The 15,000-nt window shown below is 37.1% G+C and overlaps 2 protein-coding genes across 2 annotated transcripts in view; one reads left to right on the forward strand and one right to left on the reverse strand.

Moving 5' to 3' along the window:
* Positions 1 to 15,000, forward strand: part of LOC137650901 (uncharacterized) — a 303,393-nt gene that overhangs the window by 224,688 nt on the left and 63,705 nt on the right. The window lies entirely within an intron of this gene.
* Positions 1 to 15,000, reverse strand: part of LOC137642897 (uncharacterized) — a 53,546-nt gene that overhangs the window by 36,862 nt on the left and 1,684 nt on the right. The window lies entirely within an intron of this gene.

The following is a 15,000-nucleotide window of genomic DNA, read 5'->3' on the forward strand; positions in this document are numbered from 1 at the left end:
AGTAGCTACTGAACAATAAGGAAGCAGTTAGGATAGTGAGCCCAAGTGTACCCTCAAGCTATAGAACTCTAACCCAAGACTGTGCAAGACCATGGTACAGAGGCTATGGCACTACCCAAGACCAGAGAACAATGTTTTGATTTCTGAGTGTCCTCCTAGAAGAGCTGCTTACCTTAGCTAAAGAGTCCCTTCTATCTTTACCAAGAGGAAAGTAGCAACTGAACAGATAGAATAGTGCTTCTGAGTGTACCCTTACGCAAGAGTACTCTAACCCAAGATTGTGAAAGACTATGGTACAGAGACTATGGCACTACCCATGACTAGAGGACAATGGTTTGATTTTGGAGTGATCTTCTCTTAGAGGAGCTGCTTACCATAGCTAAAGAGTCTCTTCTACCCTTACCAAGTGGAAAGTAGCCACTGAACAATAAAGAAAAAGATAGAATAGTGAGCCCGAGCGTACCGTCAAGCAAGAGAACTCTAACCCAAGACAGTGGAAGACCATGGTACTTCCCAAGACTAAAGAACATTGGTTTGATTTTGGAGTATCCTTCTTCTAGAAGAGCTGCTTACTATAGCTAAAGAATCTCCTCTACCAAGAGGAAAGTGGCCAATGAACAATTACAGTGTTGTAGTTAAGAAGGCTGTAATTGTGGTTTTCTTGAAAGCTGTCTTCGGTAAGGTTCACATTAAGCACCCCTAGATTAGGAGGGAAAATTATCTTAGCTAATTACAACTGTGTCTATGGAGATAATCAAAATCTTGTTGACTTGAAATTCCATTAACATCTCTTCATTTTAGGCCATGAACTTTCCAATGATCGCATGATAATAATTATTTGTTAGGTTCTCTTTGCTTTTAACTTTATGATTTCTTTATCTAGATTAGGAAGTAGTATTATTAAATGCTAAAATGATGTTATACTTTTGGATTTCGAATGGAATATTTTATATTGAATTATTCTATGTTTAATTTAATTTCAGTTATTATTATTATTATTATTATTATTATTATTATTATCATTATTATTAGTATTATTATTGTTATTATTATTATTATTATTACTTGGTAAGCTACAACCCTAGATGGAAAAGCAGGATGCTATAAGCCCGGAGGCCCCAACAGGGAAAATAGCCCAGTGAGGAAAGGAAACAAGGAAAAATGAATATTTCAAGAACATTGACAACATTAAAATAAATACTTTACTTAGCTTAGTTATTATTATCTTTTGATAACTCCTCTTATTATCATTACTCCAACAGTAATGTCTTCTCCACCATAAGGCTTAATACTCCACAGTATTGTAGAGGTTTTATTCCAGCTTCGACCAGATTGTGTAATGATCTTCCTAATCAGGGAGTTGAATCGATGGCCCTTGAAAAGTTCAAACTTGCAGCGAATGTTTTTATGCTGAGCAGGCTGACCTAAGTCTCTCTTTATAGTTTATATACGATAGAGTCACAGACCTATTTAACGTTGTTACTGATCTTAAAATATTTTACATTATTTATTGTGAATATAGTCTTGTTACCCAAAAGGACTCATTATAGGATTCAACACTACACACGTCCTCAGATCAACATTTTTGGACATTCCGGGATTTTAAACCAGCCAGTTTTGTTATATTTAACGCCCTTTTTTATTGCAAACTTTGTCAAATTAATCCTCAAAAGTTGGCTTTAAGTTAAATGATATATTTTTTTTCTTGTTTGAATATGGCCGTGCAATAGTAGAGGAATGTTTACTGAAGCTAAAGACCTTTTCTTTGCAGAAATTTGACTGAATCTGTTTGTTGCAAATTTTGTTAAACTAATCATCAAAAGTTGGCTTTAAGTTAAATTATATCTATTATTCTTGTTTGAATGTGGCCGTACAACCGTAGAGGAATGTTAACTGCAGCGAAAGTCCTTTTCTATGAAGAATTTTTTATTTCAAATTTTCAAGAAAATAATCTTTATTACAGCGTCATTTTTAGAAATTAAGACTCAAGTAAGTTGAGAAATATTTCCTTTTCATATTTCAAGGAAATAATCATTATTACAGCGTCATTTTTTAGAAATTAAGGTTCTCAACTTCGCGCGGGTTTTATCTTTTAATAATTGGCCGTGATCACATTCATCCGAGATATCACGGTGATAATCTACCTTGTATTACATACATTATATTCACTGACATGAACAACGCCTTTCGTTTTGCTAATATATAATTATCTTAGAGCGCCTTTATTAAACACCATTATCTAATTAATATTTTACCTCCACCAACGAAGTTGGAAAGAGGTTATGTTTTACTCCCTGTTTGTATATGTTTGTTTGTGAACAGCTTTCTGGCCACAATTGTATTCCTAGAGTAATGAAACATGCAGGGATTAACTGTTAAGTCAAAAGCTGGAAATTATAAAATTTTGGAAGGTCAAAGTCAAAGGTCAAGGTCACGGTCAAGCAAAATGTCCAGTTCACGTAATCAGCCATAAGTTTGGACATCGTTGTCACAGAGACTTCAAACTTGGTTCTAATTTGAAAATATGAAAATCCACGTCAATTAATACATGGTAGGATCAAAGGTCAAGGTCTAGCAAAAGGCCGAGAAATAAGCTGCAGTGATGGAGGTCTGCTCTCTACTGAGTGCACCTCTAGTTAGTAACTGTAACAACAGCATAGGTGCAGGAGGAAATAACAACTTAATGTAATTATCTTTCACGAGTTATAGAAAGAGTCTTTGAGTAATTGGTGCTATAATTACACTTAATTACAGCAATAGAAGCTAAAACAGCGGTGCTCTTAATTTCCCAGTTTCTGATTGCATGACTTGCCAAACACATTCGTGGCCTGGGTTTCTAAAAATAGCTCTCCATACCTAGGTTTCGTCAACCACAAGCGCTTTTACTTTGACACGATTCTAGATCACCTGAAGCAAACGAAAGTAACCAATAGCGAGAGAATTTCAATTGCTAGAAACTATTTCTATCATTATTACTAGCTAGGTAGTAGGTTGGTAAGGCACCAACCACCCGTTGAGATACTGTCGCTAGAGAGTTATTGGCTCGTTTGACTGGCCAGACAGTATTATTATTATTATTATTATCATTATTATTATTATCTAAGCCCCAACCCTAGTTGGAAATGTAGGATGCTGTAAGCCCCAGGGCTCCAACATGGAAAGTTGCCCAGTGAGGAAAGGATATAAGAAATAAATAAACTATAAGAGAAGTAATGAACAATTAAAACAATATTTCATTATTATTATTATTATTATTATTATTATTATTATTATTATTATTATTATTATTAGCTAAGCCATATCCCTATTTGGAAATGCAGGATGCTATAAGCCCAAGGGCCCCAACAAGGAAAATAGTTCAATGAGGAAAGGAATTAAGGAAATGAAACTATATGAGAAGTAACATATAATGAAAATAAAACAATTTTAGAACAGTAACAACGTTAAAATAGATTTTTCATATATAAACATTGAAGAGAGACTCGTGGCAGCCTGTTCAACATAAAAATATTGGCACTATGTTTGAACATCTGCTCAAGTTAGATTTCAACTTCAGTCGTTCTAGTAATCAAGGAAAGGCAACACTATAGAAAGGCCACACAGGAAGCGTCAACATGAGTTAACCTACAGTAACCTAGCTTAGCCTAGCTTAGCTTAACTTAGCCTAGCCTAGCTTAGTTTAGCATAGCCTAGCTTAGCTTAGCTTTGCCTAGCTAAAGCTTAGCCTAGCTTAGTATAGCTTAGCCTAGCTTAGCTTAGCCTAGCCTAGCCTAGCTTAGCTTAGTTTAGCTTAGCCATGCCTAGCTTAGCTTAGCTTAGCTTAGTTTAGTTTAGCATAGCCTAGCCTAGCTTAGCTTAGCTTAGCTCAGCTTTGCTCAACTTAGCCTAGCCGACCCTAGCCTAGCTTAGCCTAGCCTAGCTTAGCTAAACTTGGCCTAGCTTAGCTTAGCTTGGCCTAGCTTAGCCTAGTCTAGCCTCCAGTATGAAAGACAGGACGCTGGTTTTCTTTACTCCAGAGAGTGTGCGGAACCTTTGTGTACAGATTGCAAAGAGAAACTATTTTTCCAAGTACAAACACCATTAGAATGGAATAAAAAAGTCTGCCTTTTCAAGTATTTTGGTCTCACTTTCTGTACTTACATTTTATATATGATGGGGAATTACAGCTAGGCACACAAATACATGCTCCTATTTCCATTATGAAAGCATCCAAAACTTTTATCTTCAGTCATCACGATCACGCTTCTGGTAATTCTACAGACAACTCTTTAACATCAAATATTTCAAAATAATTCGTCTTTTTCTTATTTCTTATCTTCATCTAAATAACATTCAAGGCATGGATCTTCTACAAATGATGGTGTAGCTGAACAGTCTGTTATTTTTTTCAACTAAACTTTCAACCATTCTTAATTCTGATACTCTGCAATCAAGTCTTAGAAATACTAGGAGCTATTTTTTCTTCTACAATATACGGATTAACTTTCTCCTTTTTTTTTAATTAAGTTTTAGTCATTCTTTCATTTTGACACTCGCCCCAAGGAGTTTTTTTTCTTTTTTTTTTTTTGTATGAAAGTTTCATTCTACCAGTAAATATATGTGCAGGTGATGGTGTAGGCAGTGATTTAGCATTCTGGAAGCATTCTAAATGTTGTAGAGGCTGTGAGGTAATTACAAGTGGTCCTATAGCCTGTAAATTTAGCCTTGAGGAACCATTGTAAACGTTGTAGAGTACATGCAGTAAGTGTAAATCTATTTATCTGCAGATGTGGATCTTGAAGTGACTGAATTAAGAGTGCACGTGTCTGATAACTGCAACTTCGCTTCACGCCTAATCTTTTCTCCATACATGAAAACGTTTTCATTATTCATTCATATCAGTCTTGCACCTGAGTATCTTAAAATCTCTGTAATGGACTAACAGACTCAGAAGAGTCTATAAATCGTTTTAGGGTGATTGAAGAATCCTTAAATCTCTTGGGGAAGATTGAAGAATCCTTAAATCTCTTGGGGGTAATTGAAGAATCCTTAAATCTCTTGGGGAAGATTGAAGAATCCTTAATTCTATTTGGGGTAATTGAAGAATGCTTAAATCTCTTGGGGAAGACTGAAGAATCCTTAAAAATCTTGGGGGTGATTGAAGAATCCTTAAATCACTTGGAGTGAGTGAAGAATCCTTAAATCTCTTGGGGTGATTGAAAAATCCTTAAATCTCCTGGGGTGATTGAGGGATCCTTAAAACACTTGGAGTGATTGAAGAATCCTTAAATCACTTGGAGTGAGTGAAGAATCCTTAAATCTCCTGGGGGTAATTGAAGAATCCTTAAATCTTGGGGGTGATTGAAGAATCCTTAAATCTCTTGGAGTGAGTGGAGAATCCTTTTATTTCTTGTGGGTAATTGAAGAATCCTTAAATCTCTTGAGGGTGATTGATGAGTCCTTAAATCTCTTGGGGAAGATTGAAGAATCCTTAATGCTCTTGGGGGTGATTGAAGAATTCTTAAATGCCTTTGGGGGGATTGAAGAATCCTTAAATCTATTGAGGGTGATTGAAGAATCCTTAAATCTCTTGGAGGTAATTGAAGAATCCTTAAATCTCTTGGGGAAGATTAAAGAATCCTTAAATCCCTTGGGGGTGATTGAAGAATCCTTAAATTTCTTGGGGTGACTGAAGAATGTGTAAATCTCTTCTGGATTAATGAAAAAATCCTTAAATCACACTGGGTGATTGAAAAATCTTTAAATATCTGGAGGTGATTGATAAAAAAAATTCCATGAATATTCTACTCTTGAGTTCATTAACCTAAGTTCTTTCCAGTCATGCCTCCTGTGACGTCAGTGATCTAGTTTATTCCATCTGCTGCGTCATTGACATCCAATCGTAGCCATCAAACATCCGTTATGCATGTTTATGTATATTTGTTTATTACTTTCCATTATTCGCTTCAGTTGTTTATTCTTATCCAAAATTGAATTGAAAGATGTAGTTTCATATTGAGGATTAGTTTTAAATACACGAGTAAGTCAAATTTCGTCCTCTATAACTCTTACTCTGTCGAGTTGCTATTTTTGTTTTAATTTTTGGAATTATATTTTGATATTTCCTATATTTAATTTAGCAAGAAAATCTAATGGAGACACTATGAGGATATCGTATTAAGGCAGATTCCTCAATTATATTGAATAAATTAAGGACTTTTCCAAGTCAAATGTTCCTCTTGACTCTTACTCTGTTGAGTTTATTTTGGAAGTATTAAAAGAATTATTTTTAGATAGTTCTTATATTTGATTATCCAGAAAATAATATAATAAAGAGACTCCGAGGTTATCTTATTAATCCAGATTCCTGAATCTTATTAAAGAAATTCTAGACTTTTTTTTAAAGTGTTGTGAGAACCTGCTGAGTCTTCAGCTGCCGTTGCCTGTTCCTCCCTGGTCCTTGCTTGATGGAGAGTGTGCTTGGACACTGATCATGTTATATATATATATATATATATATATATATATATATATATATATATATATATATATATATATATATATATATATATTCAGTCTCTAGGACACTGTCATGTCACTTGTCTCTGCCATTCACGAGCGACATTTAAACTCCATCATGAGAGATTTTTTTTTTTTTTTTTTTTTTGGACATCCGAAAGAATATCACTAGTGCATGCTGGGTAAAGAGAACGCAAAATGAAATAGACAATAAAAGAATATGATAATTTGAGAGAGAGAGAGAGAGAGAGAGAGAGAGAGAGAGAGAGAGAGAGAGAGAGAGAGAGAGAGAGAGAAAGAGAGAGAGAGAGAGAGAGAGAGAGAGAGAGAGAGAGAGAGAGAGAGCTAACTAAGCTTGTAATTTTCTTTCTGTGTTTGGTCTGGAAATAATAAAGACAACTGAAGGTGAGCGGAAGTTGTGGTGAGGTAATATTGCTGGTTTACGTTTAATAAAGGAAGAGAGTAATTGAGGCAGCTGAAGAATTGCATGAAATTTGCAATTTTTGAGCTGTTTTGTGTTTTAAACCAGATTTAAAATTTAAAAATGTACAGCAATTTCCTTGGCATTTATTGTTGCATTGAATATTACCTTAAGTATTTTCATTATTACTTCTCTCTCAGACAATTCCAGCAGGGAAAAATAGCCGAATGAGGAAAGAAAATAAGGAAACATAGATTAGTGTCTCTGTGTGTGCTCTCAAGCAAGAAAACTCTTGCTCATTTTTAAGAGGTTTAATGGCCGCTCATGAAATGCAGAGGTAAGGGACAGTTACATTGCCCTATCAGGCAGGACAATGCCCTAGAAACTCATCATATTACATATAATTAGCGCCCAAACCCCCTCTCCACCTAAGCTAGAACCAAGGAGGGCCAGGTAATGGCTGCTCATGACTCAGCAGATAGATCTATAGGCTTCCCCAAACCTCCTCTATCCTTAACTCACAAGGACAATGATGTCGCTGCGATCAAAGGCACTAACGAATTTGAGCGGGACTCGAACCCCACTCTGGCAATCACCAGGCAAGGATGCTACCACCAGGCTACCACAACCTGTGCACGATAATTTTCATACATCGATCTTATTACCTGATTCAATTAGCTTGAATGTTACAGGTGAAGAGAAGTAGATACACCAAAATTTAAACTACCATCTTGGTTTTCAAAATGGCCGCCGACACAGAAAACAGAAGATTTTCCTAAATTTAGGCTGCCATCTTGCTTTTCAAAATAACCACTGGCGCAGAAAACAGAAGATATTGCAAAAGGTATGCTGCCATCTTGCTCATCAAAATGGCCGCCAGCACAGAAAACAGAAGATACACCAAAAATTAGGCCGCCGTCTTGGTTTTCAAAATGGCCGATGGCGCAGAAAACAGAAGATACACCAAAATTTAGGGTGCCATCTTTCTTTTCAAAATGGCCGCCGGCACAGTAAACAGAAGATATTTCAAAATTTAGGCCGCCATCTTGCTTTTCAAAATGGCCGCCGGCGCAGAAAACAGAAGATACAGCAAAATTTAGGCTGCCATTTTGCTTTTCAAAATGGCCACTGATGCAGAACAATTTGGCAAATTTTTCAACCCCTAGGGCACATAATTCGTTGTTTAAATATATGAACTTAATTTTTTCACACGTAAACCAAAAATTAAAGTATTTAAAGTACGTTATTCAAAATATAAGGATTTCCAGTTTCTACTCTGGATCGCCTGTTTCATGGTCCCATGTTTTCACTGATTATTATGCTTAAGGGTGTGATGAGTCGCCATTAACTTTCAGTCGCATAGCACATACGCATGGAGTGTAGCAAGAGTTCCTATTCATTGCCCAAAAAAAATTACTTTTCTATCTAACTGCTATAAAGTAAAAAAAATCATTATGGTAGTTGAATCAGTGGAACTTCAAAAGTTCAAACTTGCAGCAAATATTTCTATGTTGAACCCGCTGATATCAGTCGTTTTATAGTTTATATTTGAAATATCTGTTTTAATGTTGTTATTGTTTTCAAAATATTTTGTTTCAATTGTTCATTACTTCTTATATTGTTTATTTATTTCCTTATTTCCTTTCCTCACTGGGCTATTTTTCCCTGTTGGAGCCCTTGGGCTTGTAGTATCTTGCTTTTCCAACTAGGGTTGTAGCTTCGCTAGTAATACATACATACATATACCCAGGCACTTCCCCCAATTTTGGGGGGTAGCCGACACCAACAATGAAACAAAACAAAAAAGGGGACCTCTACTCTCTACGTTCCTTCAGCCTAACCAGGGACTCAACCGAGTTCAGCTGGTACTGCTAGGGTGCCACAGCCCAACCTCCCACATTTCCACCACAGATGAAGCTTCATAATGCTGAGTCCCCTACTGCTGCTACCTCCGCGGTCATCTAAGGCACCGGAGGAAGCAGCAGGGCCTACTGGAACTGGGTCACAATCGCTCTCCATTCATTCCTATTTCTAGCACGCTCTCTTGCCTCTCTCACATCTATCCTCCTATCACCCAGAGCTTTCTTCACACCATCCATCCACCCAAACCTTGGCCTTCCTCTTGTACTTCTCCCATCAACTCTTGCATTAATCACCTTCTTTAGCAGACAACCATTTTCCATTTTCTCAACATGGCCAAACCACCTCAACACATTCATATCCACTCTAGCCGCTAACTCATTTCTTACACCCGTTCTCTCCTTCACCACTTCGTTCCTAACCCTATCTACTCGAGATACACCAGCCATACTCCTTAGACACTTCATCTCAAACACATTCAATTTCTGTATCTCCGTCACTTTTCATTCCCCACAACTCCGATCCATACATCACAGTTGGTACAATCACTTTCTCATATAGAACTCTCTTTACATTCATGCCCAACCCTCTTATTTTAATAATAATAATAATAATAATAATTTGTAATCTATCGTAACTCCCATGACACTTAATTTGAATATTCTTTAGGTTAAAAGATAGGGAAAAAAAATTAACTTGTTACCATATGTTGTCCTCAAGCCATATTATATCGACAGTGACCTCACTGCAATGCAAGGGATTGGTTGTGGTGGCCTATTGGAAACGTCCCTGCTTGGCGATCTGCCAGACTAGGGTTCGAGTCTCGAATAAGCTCGATAGTTTCTTGTAGTGTCTGCAACCTCACCATCCTATTGAGCTAAGGAGGGGGTGTTTGGGGGAGCCTATAGGTCTTGTGAGCTATACAGAGTGTGTGGGGAAGCCTATAGATATACCTGCTGAGTCATCAGCAGCCATTGCCTGGCCATCTTGGGCCTAGCTTGGGTGTAGATGGGACTTGGGTGCTCATCATATATGTACATACATATATATATATATATATATATATATATATATATATATATATATATATATATATATATATAGATAGATAGATAGATAGATAGATAGATAGGTAGTCAGTCAGTCTCTAGGGTATTGTTACTGTCCCTTTCCGCTGCCATTCATGAGTGACCTTTCAACCTTTTAAAGTGCCTTAATTAACTGGTATATCTATAGAATTCTGTTCTAATATTGTAGTCCCATAATGTCAGACTGTTTCAACTCTTTCTGACATTGCATACCTATAATATCAGACAGTTTCAGCTCTTTCTGACATAGTATACCTATAATATCAGACAGTAGACCAGTGTATAAGTTTTTTTGGTATCTTTTGTCATTGCACCGAACTCGGTGAGCAATTTCCCAATACCACTGACTTAAAAGCTACGTAACCAAAGATTTGTGCTAATTTAAAAGCCATGCATGATTAAATTGACGCTAATGTACCTTTTATCAGGGAATTTACTCTGATATCAAGAACAAAGATTTAATAAATGAAAAAAAAAAAAAAAAAAAAAAAAAAAAAAAAAAAAAAACGATTAGCGTCCCTTACCAATATTGCGACTTCCAACTATATTGTACAGTTAGACACCTGAGTCCTTGGTAAACCTTGCTCCAAAAGAGTGTACCCTGTCACACCTTTACTACGCGGCCAGTAACCAAATAGCTAGCGTAGGGATAGCTGGCAGTAGTGGTGACTGGGCTACACATAGGAATTAGCCATGCAGTAAGCAGTTGGACACCTGAGTTCTTGGTACACCTTGCTCCAAATAAAGTGTACCTTATCACACCCTTACTTTAAGCCAAGTAACCGAAAAGCTAGCGTGGGGATGGCTGTCAGAGGTGGTGACTGGGGTAAACATAGGAATTAGCCATGCAGTAAGCAGTTGGACACCTGAGTTCTTGGTACACCTTGCTCCAAATAAAGTGTACCTTATCACACCCTTACTTTAAGCCAAGTAACCGAAAAGCTAGCGTGGGGATGGCTGTCAGAGGTGGTGACTGGGGTAAACATAGGAATTAGCCATGCAGTAAGCAGTTGGACACCTGAGTTCTTGGTACACCTTGCTCCAAATAAAGTGTACCTTATCACACCCTTACTTTAAGCCAAGTAACCGAAAAGCTAGCGTGGGGATGGGTGTCAGAGGTGGTGACTGGGGTAAACATAGGAATTAGCCATGCAGTAAGCAGTTGGACACCTGAGTTCTTGGTACACCTTGCTCCAAATAAAGTGTACCTTATCACACCCTTACTTTAAGCCAAGTAACCGAAAAGCTAGCGTGGGGATGGCTGTCAGAGGTGGTGACTGGGGTAAACATAGGAATTAGCCATGCAGTAAGCAGTTGGACACCTGAGTTCTTGGTACACCTTGCTCCAAATAAAGTGTACCTTATCACACCCTTACTTTAAGCCAAGTAACCGAAAAGCTAGCGTGGGGATGGCTGTCAGAGGTGGTGACTGGGGTAAACATAGGAATTAGCCATGCAGTAAGCAGTTGGACACCTGAGTTCTTGGTACACCTTGCTCCAAATAAAGTGTACCTTATCACACCCTTACTTTAAGCCAAGTAACCGAAAAGCTAGCGTGGGGATGGCTGTCAGAGGTGGTGACTGGGGTAAACATAGGAATTAGCCATGCAGTAAGCAGTTGGACACCTGAGTTCTTGGTACACCTTGCTCCAAATAAAGTGTACCTTATCACACCCTTACTTTAAGCCAAGTAACCGAAAAGCTAGCGTGGGGATGGGTGTCAGAGGTGGTGACTGGGGTAAACATAGGAATTAGCCATGCAGTAAGCAGTTGGACACCTGAGTTCTTGGTACACCTTGCTCCAAATAAAGTGTACCTTATCACACCCTTACTTTAAGCCAAGTAACCGAAAAGCTAGCGTGGGGATGGCTGTCAGAGGTGGTGACTGGGGTAAACATAGGAATTAGCCATGCAGTAAGCAGTTGGACACCTGAGTTCTTGGTACACCTTGCTCCAAATAAAGTGTACCTTATCACACCCTTACTTTAAGCCAAGTAACCGAAAAGCTAGCGTGGGGATGGGTGTCAGAGGTGGTGACTGGGGTAAACATAGGAATTAGCCATGCAGTAAGCAGTTGGACACCTGAGTTCTTGGTACACCTTGCTCCAAATAAAGTGTACCTTATCACACCCTTACTTTAAGCCAAGTAACCGAAAAGCTAGCGTGGGGATGGCTGTCAGAGGTGGTGACTGGGGTAAACATAGGAATTAGCCATGCAGTAAGCAGTTGGACACCTGAGTTCTTGGTAGACCTTGCTCCAAAAGAGTGTACCCTGTCACACCCTTACTTACCGGCAAATAACCAAAAAGCTAGCGTAGGGATAGCTGTCAGAGTTGATGGGCTGGGCTAAACGCAGTGATTAGCCATGCAGTAAGGATGTGATTCGGTGCACTTCCTCAGAACGAGGTGTACCAAGAACTCCTGTGTCCAACTGGACGTACTCTACAGCTTCTTTTATTCTATGGTCTCTCCGTTCCACTTTCTCACATCAGGTGTATTATAAAGCCAGCCAGTTTTTTCCCAGTCTCCACCTGCGTGACACTCACGCCTTTGGAATTATACCTACTGACAGTTTTTCACGTCCATCATGATAAGTATTCATCAAATAGATGATTATGCAAATTATAAACACACCATGTGTAGTAAGTTAAGTATATTAAGGTCTGGGGACTGCTAGATGTTACTAAAGTTAACTAAAGATGAGGTACTTTTAAATCTAAACCAATTCGAAAACAAAATATAGGTCTAGTGTAATGTTTCTCACAAACTGGCATTCTATAAAGTTTCTATCTTTTCTAAATTAGGTTTGTGTTTGTTATCTTATTTTCTGATATAGGTTTGTGTTAGTTATCTTATTTTCTGATATAGGTTTGTGTTAGTTATCCTATTTTTTATATAGATTTGTTAGTTATTTTATTCCCTAAAATAGTTTTGTGTTACTTATTTTATTTTCTAAAATAGGTTTGTATTAGTTATCTTGTTTTCTAATATAAGTTTGTGTAAACTTATTTTCTAATATAGGTTTGTATTATTTATCTTATTTTCTAATTTAGGTTTATGTTAGTTATCTTATTTTCTGATAAAGGTTTGTCTTAGTTATCTTATTTTTTAAAGTAGGCTTGTGTTAGTTATCTTATTTTCTAAAATAGGTTTGTATTAATTATCTTATTTTCTAATATTGGTTTGTGTCACCTTATTTTCTTATATAGGTTTGTGTTATCTTATTTTCTAAAATAGGTTTGTGTTAGTTATCTTCTTTGCCCAGATTATTCATTCGAACCTCATTCAAGAGATGTGTATTTACTCAGTGGCTTTCTTTACTGATTGGTTTAGCCTTCCTCTTGTGTCATTATGACTTCATTATAATGCCACTTTAACCACTGGGAGTGAGAAGAATGTCTCCTTGTCAAATTTAGTTACCATAAATAATTTCCTCCTAAAGTTTTTTAAAGTATATTCCCAGCAGAGATGAAAATGTTGACTGAAAGAAAGCCTAAAAGGTGTAGAAAGTATGGAAATTGAGTCAAGGGGCCTCTATCATTTTTCTAAAGTTGTAGAAAATATAGAACTTAGAACCAAAGGGGCCTCTATCGTTTTTCTTAAGATGTAGAGAGTATGGAACTTGAGTAAAACGGCCTCTAACGTCTTTCTAAAGATGTAGAAAGTATGGAACTTGAGTAAAAGGACCTCTATCATCTTTTGCAAGATGTAGAAAGTATGGAACTTGAGTAAAACGGCCTCTATCATCTTTCTAAATATTTAGAAAATATAGAACTTAGAGTCAAAGGGGCCTCTATCATCTTTCTAAAGATGTAGAAAGTATGGAATTTGTGTAAAGGGGCCTCCAACATCTTTATAAAGATTTAGAAATTATAGAAATTATGTCAAAGGCGCCTCAAACATCTTTCTAAAGAATTAGAAAGTATAGAAATTAGAATCAAAGGGGACTCCTAACATCTGCCTAAAGATGTAGAAAGTATGGAACTTGAGTAAAAGGGCCTTTAACATTTTTCTAAAAATGTACAAAGTATGGAACTTGTGCAAAAGGGCCTCTATCATCTTTCTAAAGCTGTAGAAAGTATGGAACTTGAATCAAAGGGGCCTCAATCATCTTTCTAAAGATGTAGAAAGTATGGAACTTGAGTATAAGGACCTCTATCGCCTTTCAGAAGATGTAGAAAGTATGGAACTTGAGTAAAACGGCCTCTAACATCTTTCTAAAGATGTAGAAAGTATGGAACTTGAGTAAAACGGCCTCTAACATCTTTCTACAGATGTAGAAAGTATGGAACTTGAGTAAAACGGCCTCTAACATCTTTCTAAAGCTGTAGAAATAATAAAACTTGAGTAAAAGGGGCCTCTAACATTTTTCGTAAGATGTAGAAAGTATTGAACTTGAGTAAAACTACCTCTAACACCGAGCCTCTAGGCTCTAACATCTTTCGTAAGATGTAGAAAGTATAGGACTTGAGTCAAAGGAGCTTCCAACAACACTCTGCTCATAATCAAAGATGAATTTATTCAGTAAATGACTGTAGTTTGCGGAGATTTCAAGTTCTTCATTACTCTAGGTACCGTGTCCACCGGAAACTGGGTGGATATTCCCCCTTCTTGCAATGTATGTAGCATTTCTGCGTGACATTTCACTTCAGAGAACAGACCATTCAGAGACGTGCAATTGTCTAGTAAGTGTTTCGAGAGTACTTTGTTGAATTGTGAAGCCACGGTTTCCCTTCTGGAAGTTTAAATAACTTCTGTCTGGAATACAATTCGTTGTTGTTTTAAAAATATTTCATTTTAGTTGTTCATTACTTCTTGTGTCGTTTATTTCTTTCCTTATTTCCTTTCCTCACTAGGCTGTTTTTCCATGTTAGAGCCCTTTGTCTTATAGCATCTTGCTTTTGCAACTAGGGTCGTAGCTTAGCTTATAATAATAATAATAATAATAATAATAATAATAATAATAATAATAATAATAATAATGGAACTTCCAAGGCTGTAGTAGCTTTTGCCTGTTTTGTGAATAATATAAGGATTGTTGTGGCCAATTGGTAACGTCTGCACCTAGTGATCACCAGACTGGGGTTCGAGTTCCACTCAAACTCATTAGTTCCTTTAATGTCTGCAACCTCA

The sequence above is a fragment of the Palaemon carinicauda genome, chromosome 1, assembly GCF_036898095.1.
Source record: "Palaemon carinicauda isolate YSFRI2023 chromosome 1, ASM3689809v2, whole genome shotgun sequence".
NCBI classification, from domain to species: domain Eukaryota; kingdom Metazoa; phylum Arthropoda; class Malacostraca; order Decapoda; family Palaemonidae; genus Palaemon; species Palaemon carinicauda.